Source organism: Cricetulus griseus, chromosome 2 (genome assembly GCF_003668045.3).
Source record: "Cricetulus griseus strain 17A/GY chromosome 2, alternate assembly CriGri-PICRH-1.0, whole genome shotgun sequence".
Taxonomy (NCBI): Eukaryota; Metazoa; Chordata; class Mammalia; order Rodentia; family Cricetidae; genus Cricetulus; species Cricetulus griseus.
The window spans coordinates 124,264,920-124,280,011 of NC_048595.1; the positions used below are offsets into that span (position 1 = coordinate 124,264,920).

Sequence of the window (15,092 nt, forward strand, 5' to 3'; positions counted from 1 at the left end):
TGTGACCAGTGGCGTGGATCTGTTCTCAGTCAAACTGGGCCACTCATGACATGTTTGCCTACAGGGTTTCTCTGGAAAGAAAGACACCATTTTATCAGATTTGAACCTGAACAGCAGATTAGGACAGTGGTTTTGCCAAGAGCAATGAAATTGTTTTTATAGATCTGTTGTCCAAAATATGAAGTTTGTAGGAAGTGCTACACAAAATGAACAGCTGTGACATCTGAAATTCCCATGAAGGAGTGCATACACAGGACAGAGCTGGTTCTTAAGGGTCTCTCTACTGCTCCAAGTTGGATAGTAGTAGTAGTAAGGGTTGATGTCTTACCATTGTTAGCTAATTTTGGGATGATAATGAAATAGTCATCTTTCCAAAGTAACAGACTATTTCAAAAAGCACAAAAATTCACCATTTAAAAATGAACAATTTAGTAACTTCTGGTACATGTAATGACCTTTTAAATCTTTACAATTTTAAAGGGGATGGGGAATGAATTTAACTACAATTGGGCTAGGTACATAACTGTATTTAATTATATACCAAATATTAAGTAATGTATTATTGATATACCAACCATGGGTTTTTGAATTTCTTTTTTAATAATAGTTCTTTAACAATTTTTAAAAATTTTTTATTTTAGAAGCACTTTTTTATTTCTATAATGAAATATTTAAATTGATGGTATATTTTAATTCTACCAAAGGCAGAAAGTCTTAAACAGTTTTACACTTAACTCTATTAAAGCTTTTGCCATTTTAACTCTGAGGAAAATCCAGAGGAGTTCACAGTTTACAAAGGAATGATGTTGGGAGAACATTTAAATGGAAATTTTGAAAGTTTGGAAACATGTTTTTTGACAGATAAAGATAAGGTTGTATAGAAACAAGTTTGTGAATGGGCAGAACTGGGAGAAAACAGATTTTAGGGGTAGAGAAAGGAACAGTGAACATTAGAAATCTGAACTTCTGTCTGTAAATGGTTGGTGGAATAAGAGACTTTGGTGTTAGTTGAGAAAATAAAAGGTAAAGATTTATTTGGGATGAAAGGAGATCCTCTTACCTATAGACTCAGACATGGCATGTTTCCGTAGAGATGGGTTGACCTACAGAGGCACTTTCAAATTACGAGTCCTCTGGATCCACTTTTCTTCCTAAGACTCTGCTGTGTCTCCTGCTACAGGGTATGGGCACACTAGTAGATACCAAAGGAAAGGAAACACTGCTCCTCCCCAAGGAAGCTTGCTATCAGGCACAGAAAATGCGTTTAAAAAACCAAAACACCAGAATTTATATTTTTGTCAAGGGTTAGGAGTTAGCTCTGCATCTACAAAGAAAAAGACTTACTGAGCAATTTGCTACAATGAATGTTAATTTGTTTAAGAAACTTGTTTACAAGTATGTCGATACCATCACTTAAGAGCTAGACCTTTATTTCATTAAAATAGAACTACTAAGGACCTCTGCTTGACTTTTTTGTTTTTAAATGCTACAGCTGTGTTTCCTGAAGAGGTTGCCATAGGGAATAATTTAATAAATATATCCTTGATACATCAACATTTTGAGATAAGACAACTCAAAATTAATTTCTAGGACTTCACAGATGCTTTAATTTGCTGTTAACACTACAAAAGAATGCTGTATGATAAGTAAAATGAAATTTTCTTGGTATCTATTGTTTCTTCCTTCTCCTTCCCCCTCCCTCATCTCCCCTCCCTCTCTCTACATACTCCCTCCCTCGCATCCCTCTCTGGAATGGAACACACGTCTTTGATACTGCTATAAACACTCAACCACTGACCTCTCCCAGTACCCCCCCCCCCTTACTGGTGTGTTGATTTTTTTCCCTTTGAGCAAATAACCTTATAGACTGTCTCATTTACATTTTAACTTTTTAATGCATTACCCATTTATATACTGCCATCAACTATTGGGCTATTGTCTTTTTCTTACATTCTTTTTCTGTTATACATGTTGCCAATATCTTTATTCTGTCCTTAGTCCTTTAACTTTATGGAGACATTCCTGGAATATATATTTGGTTTTTTTTTTGAGACAGGGTTTCTCTGTGGCTTTGGAGCCTGGCCTGGAACTAGCTCTTGTAGACCAGGCTTGGTCTCAAATTCACAGAGATCCGCTTGCCTCTGCCTCCCAAGTGTTGGGACTAAAGGCGTGCACCACCATCACCCGGCAGGAATTTATATTTTTTAGAAGCCAAATCAGCGGTCTATTAGTTCTTGTGGTGATAAAAGCAGCTTAGTGAAGGAAGGAGTTATTTTGGCTCACAGTTTGAGGGTCCAGTCTGTCATGGAGGGGAAGACATGGCCACAAGAGCTGCTCTAGCTGTGGGCAGGAGCATGCAACAGCTGTGCAGTGTCCACAGACAGGAACAGGGAGACACAGGTGCTGCTGCTCTGGTCATTTCTCCTTTTTATTTAGATTAGGACCCTAGTCCTTGAGATGGTGCACTTACATTCAAGGTGGGCCTTCCTTCCTCAAGTAAACATCTCTGACAAACCCAGAGGTATGCTTCCTAGGTGGTTCTAAATTTGGTAGTTGACAGTGACAGTTATTACACATAACCAATGAAACGGGAAAAAACACAAGTAATTGTTTTATTTGGTTTTAACTAATTACAGATTCATTTGAATAACTAACAATGATAATAGCTATGAATTGGTCAAAAAAATCTCCCTTTTCTCTGAAATTTGTTTTTATGTGTACTGTAAGGGGGAGCCTTTTCCTTCATGAATATCCAATTATCCCAGCACAATTCTCTTTAACCAGCCTTATTTATTCTCACTGACTGGAAGTCACTGTGCCATAAGCTGAATTCCTGGCTGCACCTAAGTTTTTCTGCTTAAAATGTTTGTCCATTTTTGGTCAAAATATTGTATTTAAAATACCCATTTATCTGATCCATCATTTTCTTTACCATTTTTCTTCTTTTATAAAATATGTTGACTCTTCCTGCATATTTTCCTTTCCAACTGAAACCTTTTGGTTTTGTTTTGTTTTTAAATGTTTTTATTAGTTCAAATTAGAAACAAGCCTGCTTCACATGTGAATCCCTTATCCCTCTCCCTCCCCTCCTCCCCCACCCCTCACCAGCCCTGAACCCCATTCCCCCTCTGCTTCCCAGGGAGGGTAAGGCCCTCCATGGAGGATCCTCAAAGACTGTCATATCATCCTGGGCAGGGCCTAGGCCCTCCCCCATGTATCCAGGCTGAGAGAGTATCCCTCCATGTGGGATGGGCATCCAAAGTCCTTTCTTACTCCAAGGATAAATTCTGATCTACTACCAGAGACCCTATAGAGTGCCAAGGCCTCCTCACTGACATCCCCATTCAGGGGTCTGGATCATTCCCATGCTGGCCTCCCAGCCATCAGTCTGGGGTCCATGTGCTCCCCCTTGTTCAGGTCAGCTGTTTCTGTGGGTTTCACCAGCCCAGTTTTGATCTCTTTGCTCATCACTCCTTGCTCTTTGCAACTGGGTTCCAGAGTTCAGTTCACAGTGTTTAGCTGTGGGTGTCTGCCTCTGCTTCCATCAGCCACTGGATGAAGGCTCTAGGTTGGCATATAAGGTAGTCATCAGTCTCATTATAAGGGAAGGGCATTTAGGGTAGCCTCTCCACTATTGCTTAGATTGCCAGTTTGTGTCATCCTTATAGATCTATGGAAATCTCCCTAGTGCCAGATCTCTCCTCGAACCTATAATGGCTCCCTCTATTATGTTATCTCTCATCCTGCTCTCCTCTATCCCCCCCACTCAACCTTCCATTTTTCTCCTCTCCCACCCTCTTCTCCCCCTCTCTTTCTCTCAGCTCCCTCTCCCCAACCCTCATGCTCCCAATTAGCCCAGAAGATCCTGCCCCTCCCCTTCTCCAGTGGACCATGCATTCTTCTCTAGGGGTCCTCATTGTTTCCTAGTTCCTCTGGTGATGTGGACTGTAGGCTGGTAATCCTTTGCTCTATGTCTAAAATTCCTATATAAGTGAATACATACCATGTTTGTCTTTTTGTGACTAGGTTACCTCACTTAGGATGGTTTCTTCTAGTTCCATCCATTTGACTGCAAATTTCAAGATTCCATTGTTTTTTTTCTGCTGAGTAGTACTCCATTGTGTAAATGTACCACATTATCTCTATCCATTCTTCAGTTGAGGGGCATCTAGATTGCTTCCAGGTTCTGGTTATAACAAACAATGCTGCTATGAACATGTTTGAACAGATGTCCTCGTATGAAAGTGCATTATTTGGGTATATGCCCAAGAGAGGAATGGCTGGATCTTGAGGTAGGCTGATTCCCATTTTCCTGAGCAACTGCCATACTGATTTCCAAAGTGGTTTACAAGCCAACTGAATTTTAAAACATCTTGTTCCATTCTGCAAACATGTTCTATTAATAATTTAATGGAAATATCAATGATTTTATAGATCCATTTGGAAAATAATTGATATTTTAATAATACTAAGCTTTCTTTTTGTTGATCTCTTATATATTTCAGTCTATAGTTTTAATTCTAAAGGCTTTCTTAATTTTTAAAAGATAATTCTTAGGTACTTTACAGTTTTCGTTGCTATCAAGATAATCCCTTTTAAAATTAAAAGTACGTGTGGTTACTGTTAAGATTATAAAAAAATCCATTGGCTGGGCAGTGGTGGCACATGTCTTTAATCTCAGTACTCGTGAGGCAGAGACAGGTGTATCTCTGTAAGTTCAAAGTCAGCCTGACATACAGAGCGAGTTCAGGATAGATTCCAAAGCTACAGAGAAACCCTGTTTCTAAAATCCTCCCCCCAAATCCATTGATATTTGAAAGTTAAGCTGATATTTATTATTTTGTTGAACTTTCTTAGTGTCATTATCTATTACTTTTGTTTTTCTGGTAGCTAAAATATCTTTAAATAGTGTGAACTAAATATTTATTTCAAAAATATATCCCATATGTATGCCTATATCCCATATATGTACACACACACACACACACACACACACACACACACACACACACACACACTTATCTTTTTTCTTCCTTGATTAGGGTACTGTAAGAAATGTTGAATTAGTAGCCACAGTTAAATTTTTTTCTTTTTAACTTTATTTATTTATTTTTACCTTTGAGCCTGCTGCAGGTGTTTGCTTGTGACACACGTGTGTCAATGATCTCCTTCTTCAGTTTCCCCTCTTGGCAGATGGCAACTCCAAGTCTCTAGATCTTTTGGTTGAAAAACTGGTGATTTTCATCTGTACTCCAGACTTTCCCAAGTTTTATCTCCAGTCCCCACAAATCTACCTTTGAGATACAAGCAGAATCATGTCACTACCATCATGACTTCTCCCAAGCCCATGACAATTCAAGTTGGATTATTGAATTGGCCTCCCATCTGCTCTCGGTAACTGTGGTAGTCATCTATTCTCAACACCACAACCAGAAAAATGACAGAGTGCCATATCCTGTTAACCAAAACACTCTGAGAAGATGAGCATGAGTTTGAGGCTAGTTTTGTCTGCACAGTGAGTTTGACACCACTTTAAGCTACAACTCTGTCACAAACAAACAAACAAACAAACACAGATGCAGCAATGATTTACATTTGTAACTCACATCATGGTTCTCAAATTCTTCTAGAATGTTCTCTATTCATTCAGAGGAAAAGCTAAAGTTCTTCCAGTGTCCATGGATACCCTATAACATCTATTTACTCTAACACGCCTTTGATGCATGTTTGCTTATTTTTACTGTCCCCCAACTCTCTCCTCTCTTTAAGGCTTTTTTTTTTTTTTTTTAAACATCAGCTTTTCAACAATCTCATGCCTAACCACAACATTCACGCTTTCACATCTTCTCCTTCCTGCGCTACTTTGCTGTTTGGTTTTCCAACACACTCCATCAGCACCAGCCATATTCCACACCACATTCTCCTGCTGTCTCTTCTCCCCTTACTAGAGTTTAAGTGCCGTGCAGGCAGGGATTTCTGCATTTTGTTCACTAATGCATCCCTGCTGCCCCGACCAGTACTCAGTTCTAGGTGTGATCTGATTTCCCCTCTGCATTCTGCTTGTATTAATACTTGTTTAAGTGGCTGTGAAGTTACCTTTGTGTTTCTACATAAACTAGTTTTTTTTTATTACTAATTGTGTATTGAAAGCAGTAAGAGGTTCCATGACACCAAATAAACCAGTTCTGAGATTTCCCCCAAGACAAATTGAACAGTTCCAGCTTCTTCAGTGTTTATCAAAATACAAAAGAAAAACATAGAGGCCATCTTTTGATGCACTGAGTTTGGGTTAAAAACCAACCACCAAATGGATACTGACATCAGTTTACGGCTCAATGGCTCCTGGAGGCCAGGTGCCCCTACACCCAAATCCCTTCTCAGTACTGACAGTGAGTTGATTCTCTTTTTATAATAAAAAAGCTAAGTAATATTGCATAGGAGTACTAGAAACTGCCTCCGTGGAAGCAGAAACTATTTACATTAAATAAAAACCTGGCTGCAGGCTGCGTCTGCATATGTACAGCACGGTGTGATGCACACTGTGACCAACCCATAGAAACAGCTTCCGGCACTCAGAACCACAGTGTCGCACATTTACCACATGAGAGGAAAGCAGAGGGCGGAGAGGAGGAAGTAAGGGGGAGGGAGGAGGTCTGGTTCACTTCTGGTTCCGGAGCTGATTGGACAGCCAGTCTAGTCCTTCATAGAGCCCATCCTGTGGCATAAAGAGTGCAGCCCCAGCTTGTCTGTGACTTCGGAAGCATTCATGACATTGGAGAGGTCCTGCTTGTTGGCAAACACCAAGAGAACTGCATCCCGGATATTATCTTCAGCTAGCATCCTCATGAGCTCCTCACGGGCCTCATTCACACGCTCTCTGTCATTGCTGTCCACTACGAAGATCAAGCCTTGGGTGTTCTGAAAGTAATGGCGCCACAGAGGCCTGATGTTGTCCTGGCCGCCTACACCCTACAAGGTGAAGATGATATGTGTGTGCTTAATTGTCTCCAATTGAAACCAATGATAGGAATCGTGGTCACAATTTCACCTAGCTTCAATTTGTATAGAATTGTTGTCTTCCCTGCAGCATCCAGGCCCACCATATGACTGCGCATTTCTTTTTTTGCCAAAAAGGCTCTTGAAGAGATTGTGAACAGGTGGAAGCAATACTAGCCAGAGACCTCCGCGCTGGCTGGGAGCAGCCAGCGTTGGTTTCGCTCCCACAAGATGGCACGCTGGGGAACAACTAGTTGGTTTTGATGAATATGACTTAACTCACTGATGATTTTGAGTTTGTACTGTTTTAGTTAAAAGACTTTGCATTTCATAACAAAAAATCATGACTGTTATGGTTACTCCTTCCCACCAGCTGCCTGGGTCTTGCCACTGCTTCCAGCCTCCAGATAACACAAGAGACACTATATTAATTGTAAATCTGTTGGCCCTTGACTAGGGCTTCTTATTGGCTAACTCTGTTTTAATTACTAAACATTTCTATGTCTAATTATTTCCACATGGTCTTATCTTGCCAGAGAAATGTCCGATGACATATTACTCCTCTGGCGTCCTACATGGTGATTCACTGTGCCTACACTTCCCAGAATCCTCCTCATCTCCTAGACCTGCCTATCTTGTTTCCCTATTGGACAACAGTGTTTTATTCATCAACCAATAATAGAAACATATTTACAGAATGACATCTCCCATCAATGAAAATTTTCTGTTTGTACTGGAATCACTCAGTTTTTGTAGTAGGGTGATATTTGTGTCATCAGACCAGTTGAAGTTTTCTATATTGTTCCTGTGTGTCTTGGAACAGTTTATTTAACAGAGTTTACTTGATGCTTTTAAAAGGTGGTCTGGCTGGGTGGTGGTGGCACATGCGTTTAATACCAGCACTAGTGAGGCAGAGGCAGGCAGATCTCTGTAGGTTTGAGGCCAGCCTGGTCTACAGAGTGAGTTTCAGAACAGCCAAGGCTATACAGAGAAAGTCTATTTAAAAAAACAAAAACAAATAAACAAATAAGAAAGGTGGTGTGAAGGTACTGGAATTTGGAATTTGTTGACTACCTCTTTCTATTTCATGGGGATTGATTTCCTTAAGTCACTCAGTTTAATTGTGATAACTTAAAACTGGGAACACTGCCATGGGCTCACAGTCCCAGCACTTGGGAGTCTGAGGCAGAAAGATCATGGATTTGAGACCAATTTTGCTGCATAGTAAGTTCATTCTTGGCCACTCAGGTATATGTAAATGTTTTAGTTAGGATTCTCTAGAGGAACAGAACCTAGGGACTGGATATACATACTTATTCATATGTATATATATGAATTCATGTATATACGTGAATGTATCACATCATTTTAAAAAGAGTATCCACAGCTAAATCCTACTGGACAAGCTGAGAGCCCCAGTAGTTGGACCAGTTCCATTCTAGCTGTCTGTCACTGGGGGGAGACAATTAGTGTTTACTCTGTCCACAAGGTGGGGTGCCTCAGTAGCCCCAATCTTCTGACAGCCTGGAACTTCATGGAGGACTGTTGTTTCCTAGTCCACCTTGAAAGCTTAGATTCAGCGGCCACTGTGCTCGTACAGAGCAACTCAGTGGCTAGAGGATGGCAAAGGAGCAAAGGGCAGGATACTCTTCCTTCTCAAACACCCTCTTTGTCTGGGCTGCTACTTGATGAAATGGGCACAGTCAGACAGTCTTCACATCAATCAAGGCCATTAGGGCAGTTGTACAAGTGACACTCTCTGCTCAGGTAATCCTAATTTGTGGCAAGTTGACACAAAAGCCAACCATAATAGTAACCTTATCCTGACTCAAAAATAAAGCTAAACAGCAACAAAAAAATCAATAATTGACATCTGCTGAAAAGTTATGGCTACATTATTTTAAGATATGCACATGTACAATTGATTTCTTTTTATTTCTACTTTTGTTCATATGTATCATTTCTAGTTTTACTTAAAACATTGGGTTCTTAAGTGGTCCTTTAAAATAAGCTTTTCTTTTAATTTTATTATTTTTCTTTCCCTTTATTAATATTTTCTATATGCTTAATTTGTCCTTACTTTGTTGAAACTTACTAAAAGCATTAAGGACACACTAGATACATAGGTTTTTATATTTTTCTTTTTTAATAAGAATATATATATATAATATTCATTTGCCCTGTAACCCAAAGGTTTTGACATGTTGTTTTTGTTTGTTTATTTTGTTTTGGTTTTGTGTCATGCTTTCTGAAAAACTCTAGTGTCCATTTGGGTTTCTGTGCCCACCAATGATTATTTAATAGTGTTTCTAGGTTTCTAAATAGCATAAACAGAGATAATTTTATTCAAGTTTTGATGTTCTTTCTTATTTTTATTTGAATAGTTTTAGTTTTTTATTGTTTGTGATTCTGAACTTAGGGTCATTTCTTGTTTGTACTTCATGGTTAATTTTCTTCATTAGGAATAAAGTGAGTGTTTGAAGCATACATTTTTCTCTCTTTGTTGTGTGAAAAATATGATGGTCCTTTCTCTGACCCTCTGACTGGCCTGTTGATCACGGAGTTCCTTCAAGATTGTGTTCCCATTGCTATAGTGTCTGTTCTCTAGATTCAAAACCATGTTGTTAAATGCTTGGCTATTAATGTCTTATAAAGATTCATTATCTTTTATCCTTACAAACTTTTTCTGTATATTGTTACATTTATTAAACTCAAAATAAACATTTCATTTGCTTATATTTCATTTAAAATTCTATTTCAATACATTATTTTAAATTTGGTTTGTTATCTTTCTTGGTATACATGTCCAGATTCTGTTTTTAAAAACTTTCTTCTGTTACTTGGCTTAAGCATGTGTTTTGTGAAGTAACCTGTAGCTGAATTCTAAGTATGAAAATATTTTTGTGATTATAGACCACTAACATTAAAGCCAATAAAAGCTACTAACCATAAACCAATATAAAATGTACAAGGAATATGAGCACAGAATGAAATCCAACCCCATTAATATTCAGAGAGTACAAATTAAAATAATAATGAAACTATCTTTTAAAGAAGATGGGTCATTTTTTTCTCCGTGAGAATTATGACAATTTTCATGAAACATTAATGTGGAATTCTCAGACACTGAGAATAAATATAGGTAGATTTTTTTTGTAAGTTATGCCTTCTTTTGACAGTGAGGAAAACGTGTCTTTTTCACTTTTCAAGTAACCCTGAAGGATTTAAACTTGTCCAAGACTGGACAATACCCACCCCAAACCAATCTACTTAAATGAAGCTGATGACTAGGCAGGTAGTGTTGGCTCGGCCTGCGTAGATGTTGACTCTTGGCCCATCCAATATGGCCAGAGGTCAGGGTCAAGTAAGAGAGGGGAGAGGGGACTAGAGTCCGGGGTTAAATCTCCAGAGAGCACAGAGGGAGCTGCTAGCCACACTCCAGTGTCATAGCAGGTTGTACTGCACCACATATAAAATGAAGAAAACAACACAGGATTTAACTATAGGGACTGGTGAATTAACTTCACCATCTGCTTTTCTCAGGGAAACAGATCCACTTGGAAAACTTTCTTGATCTAAAGGGAGTGAAGCCAGATAAGTGAGCCTGAGTGTGTGCAAGGACGTGCCTTGCAGTCCTCAGACTACTGAGGCATTGACTGCTGAGGCATTGACTGCTGTGGCATTGATTACGTCTGAAACAGAGAAAATGCAAGTACACATGGAAGCTCTCACAATAAAACCCTAAATTCTCCCAAAGAGAAGTTTATAAAAATTCTGACTGCAGCTGAGGGATTTTCAGCATCGCTGAACTGAAGGGGCACGTCAGACTATTCACTGAACAGCCTCCACACTCAAACCTGTGTGATGAATTTTGCAATTTGGCCGAGATGGCCATGCTTTCTTAATGAACACTCCTGCACAGTAAACATTTATTCATGTGACATAAAAGGCAGAACAAAATCTGAGAACCATGTAATTTAACCTCAGAAGAAAGAGAGGAAAGAGTAGAGTTCTTTTTTAGTTAACAACCTGAAGATATTTAAATGCATGTAATTTTATAAATCTTAAATATATGCTGTGAACTGAGCTACAAATAGACTTTAGAAAGAAAAAAACAAGGCCAAGAAGAATTACAATTTACCCGGAGTTCACATCACAAAATAAGATTGACTAGTATAATGAGAGATGCCAGCACCCTCAAGCACCTTAACTAGCCATGTGTGCTGTCTTGGGAAATGTTTCCTTTGGTATTTAAATACATCACATTGGAATTACTTGGTTTCATGTATCTCAGCTATTAGCAGCCAATTCTTTGAGGGAAGGTATGCGCCACTCATTTTATAATTGCTCTTCTCAGAACTCTAATTAGCTCTCCAATTGTACCTGATGCTCAACAAAAGTTTGCTGAAAGAACAAGTTAACAATTGGATTGAGAACATTTATATGGACCAGTCAAAACCCTTCATGTTTCTATCCCCAGATATGCAAATCCACTGAAAAATAAAGTAATCCAACTAGACATAAGATCATCTGAAGTGGCCTGCACAATGTAGGGTTCAATTTATTGAGAGCTTCCTGTGTTTACTCATCAGCAAGCAATTTCAAAAGGGCAGGATTGTGTACACCCTCCTGGCTTTGCGTCTCCTCTGCAGTGTGGATGACTTCATCCCCTGTGTGTCCAAGTTCTCCTGTTTCACCTGTTGTCCCAGTGTAATCGTTACCACTTTTATATCTCAAAAGTGTCTCTATTTGGATAATAAACATTATAGTCAGTCTATTTATCTATACAACATCTTTTGCAATCCTGTGTTACTAAACCTACCGAGCACCTACTGTTTTGAATTGTGGGAGTACTTGAATGATACTTTTTCCCACCAAGAAAACATCATTTTCTGGATAGATCTTAAAAAACAGCTTTGAGCTGTGGGAGGTTGAAGTATATAGCTTTGGGAGACGACAACCTTGGTTCCCTCAGCATGTGGGGGATGCCTTGTATTTCAGTGAGACCCCAGAGGACCAAACAGTTTTGAATATGAGCCACACTCTGTGATTGACATTTGACCCATTTGAAAAGGAAGCAGTATCTTGTTTCTCTTAGGCTTTGAACATGTAGTTCTCTTACTCTGACTCTACCTGCTGCTGAAGTGGTCATAAAAGTGGGGATGGCAGTGACAACACTTGAGAGGGTCATAGGGTTTCAACCTCAACTGTCAGCTTCATAAAAAGATAGATTACAGGACCTCTAAGGATGAGTGTTTGACTCACCAACAGTCCATTCCTATTTATCTTCCTTTACTCCCCACATCTGATCAGCTAGTCTGTTCCCATTCCACCTGCTTGATCATTCCCAAGGTACAAAAGTAGCTACTACATCAGACATTACTTCAATTCTCATTCCTCAACCACGCATCCTGTGGTGTATGAATTCCTATGTTTTAGAAAATGTATCAGATGTATCAGTGGGTATCTTTTGTCACACATTCTGGACAATAGCAGTTAATTATCCAAGTGTAATGGAAATATGGAGTCAGGACAGCTCATATAGCAGTTAAATTTGAGAGATACTGTCAGATATTCAAATACAGATGCTTAATAGGTAGTTGGGCCTAGGCCCTATCCCAAAGAATACGATAGACTCTGATGACACGCATTGGAAGGCCTCACCATCCAGGGGGAGCAGAAAGGATATGTGATAGATAGGGTTTTAGTTGTGGGGGGTGGTAGGGGAGGACGGGAGGGAGAAGGGAACTGGGATTGTCATGTAAAACAATCCTGTTTCTAATTCAAATTAAAAAAAATTGGAAGAAATATGGATGTGGGGCTAGCAAATAATAAGGCTGAGGATAGAAGTAGAGGATTTTAAGTCACAAAAGTCACTGACATAGAGGTGGTAGCTGGAGTTCACCAGAATGACCCAATGCATAGCCTAGATTATTAAAATGTGGACGTTAAAGTTATGTTAAACTTGGTGGGGATCAAAGCCTACTCTGGTAAAGTACCCAAAAGAGCTGGTCTTTCTCTCTCTCTCTGTTGTTTGAATGGTCTGATTATAGTTATGTTAAATTATTTCTGTTCAAGGTATGTAGACTTGGTCATATGTCAATGAATACATACAAAACTTCTAAATCTTTTTTATTAGACAAAAGATATTAATTTCCTTAGGGCACAACTGGATTCACTTTATCACATAGTACTAACCCTCCTCTAATTAGAGTCTATCATCTAGCCACCAATGTGTCTATTGACCTATCTGTTATCTGGAACAAATGAACATGTCCCTTTCCTAAAAGGAAATTGCAAGGAGGAAAGTGGTGTCAAGGAAGGGGAAATTTTACCAGGAAGGTAAACAAATGGAAGCAACTCTGAATTTCTGTTGTTTTCTAGACTTTTTCTCTCAACTCAAGGCATGTGGGGTATGGTAATCTAGATTTATCTTGGAAACAACTCGGGAATCTAATCCTGATCGGAGACATCTGGACAAAGAATGCTTAGCTTCCTTATTCTGGTCTACCCTCTGGGCACAGAGTAAGAATAATACCCACTTTCCTACCCAGCAGCTCTCAAACAAAGGCCTAAATCATTTGATAGTTCTTAGGTCCTGTAATCACCACCCACTTCCCACTCCATTGCCAGGGATCATAAAAGTTTTAGGCGGCAGAAGATTAGAGACATCATTTGAGTAAAATGACATAGCAAGGTGCTGTTGCAACTGGAAATCATATGTGGGACTCTCTCCAAGAGTGAGCTTAAGTAGTGTTTTTGTTCAGGGTTGGCTAGCTTTGAATCATCTTGAAGAAGACAATGATCTGGAGAAAGTGTGCCTTGTAAGTAGACCTCATATGCAGAAAGCAAACTGTCAATTTTCTGATATGTATGAGATTATAATAAGAAAAGACATAAAAAATCCAAGAACACAAAATATCAACACCTAGAAAAATATTGATAGGAGTAATGTGGTAATTAATGCCAATCACTCTTTAATCAACTTATTTGGTTTTAATTATGTCTTACAAGGACAACCATATGAGTCAGGAACCTGGAGATCCCCAGTTAATCACAAGCAATGACTCCTAGAATACTCTTGAAGTACAAGTGGGAGTTTAATTATAATAATTTTACCTTGGGTCAGGCTTTTCTTATAGATTCCTGAGAAAAGACAGTGGGAGTTTTCAGAAGAATGTGATACTAATTTCTAAAACTTGATTTTAAAGATTAAGTTATCCAATATATGCCTTTGAAATTGTATTTTTTAATCCCATGAAATTACCTAATTTTAGTTGACTCAAGAATGGCACTAAATAACATTGGTACTTAGCTATGAACCTACACTGGGAAGGCTTGGTTTTGTCAACCAACTGTTTTTTCTCTTCTTTCTCTCCTGGACCACCAGGAGCAGAAGGCAAGAGAAGCCACAGAGAATGTTCAGGAGTGAATCACGTAAAGACCCAAGAAATCTATGTGGAATTTGGAGAACAGATCTATTTTGAAGTCCTCAGAGAATTTGAACCTTATTAATCTGTAAAATGAAGTGCATTTGATTTAAGTAAGCTACGTTTCAGAGAATGACAGAGAGTGGTTCACATTTATAAAACTGCACCAAGATGGTTTGATTCCTTGGAGTCTCAGTGAAGTACAAAGCATTCAAGCACAGTTGAGAAAACCAAGAATGGTATCTAGCAAAGCTGTAAATTTCAAACTCCATGACTCAAAGCTATTTCTGCAGCGTTCTTCTTAGAAGGAGGAAGAAAAGCTCCACGATGCAGTTTCCTTCCCATTTTAAAGTAATGAACAATGTGGTCCCATGTCAGGCATTTTTGTGTGTGGTGCTGGTGGGAAGTCACTTATTGGGTAGGCAGGAGGTAGTTGTCTTAGGATACCAGCATGCGCCAAGCTCTGTGAAGACATGCAAACATCTGTTGTCAATGTGTGTGGGAGAAAGAACATGAAGGCAGCAATCAGAAGTCCAGAGCTATGACACAATCAGAAGGTGGCAGTGAGCAAATTCTTGAGGGCTTGGTAACTGAGGTTTTAATTATGAAGTGGAAAAAATATCCAGTTTCTTGTTAGCCATAGGATTATATTGAATGGCACAAATA

General features: G+C 39.0%; 1 pseudogene; it reads right to left on the reverse strand.

Annotated features, from left to right (window-relative positions):
• Nucleotides 1-6,625: 6,625 nt before the first annotated feature.
• Nucleotides 6,626-10,891, reverse strand: LOC100766427 (annotated as a pseudogene).
• Nucleotides 10,892-15,092: the final 4,201 nt, after the last annotated feature.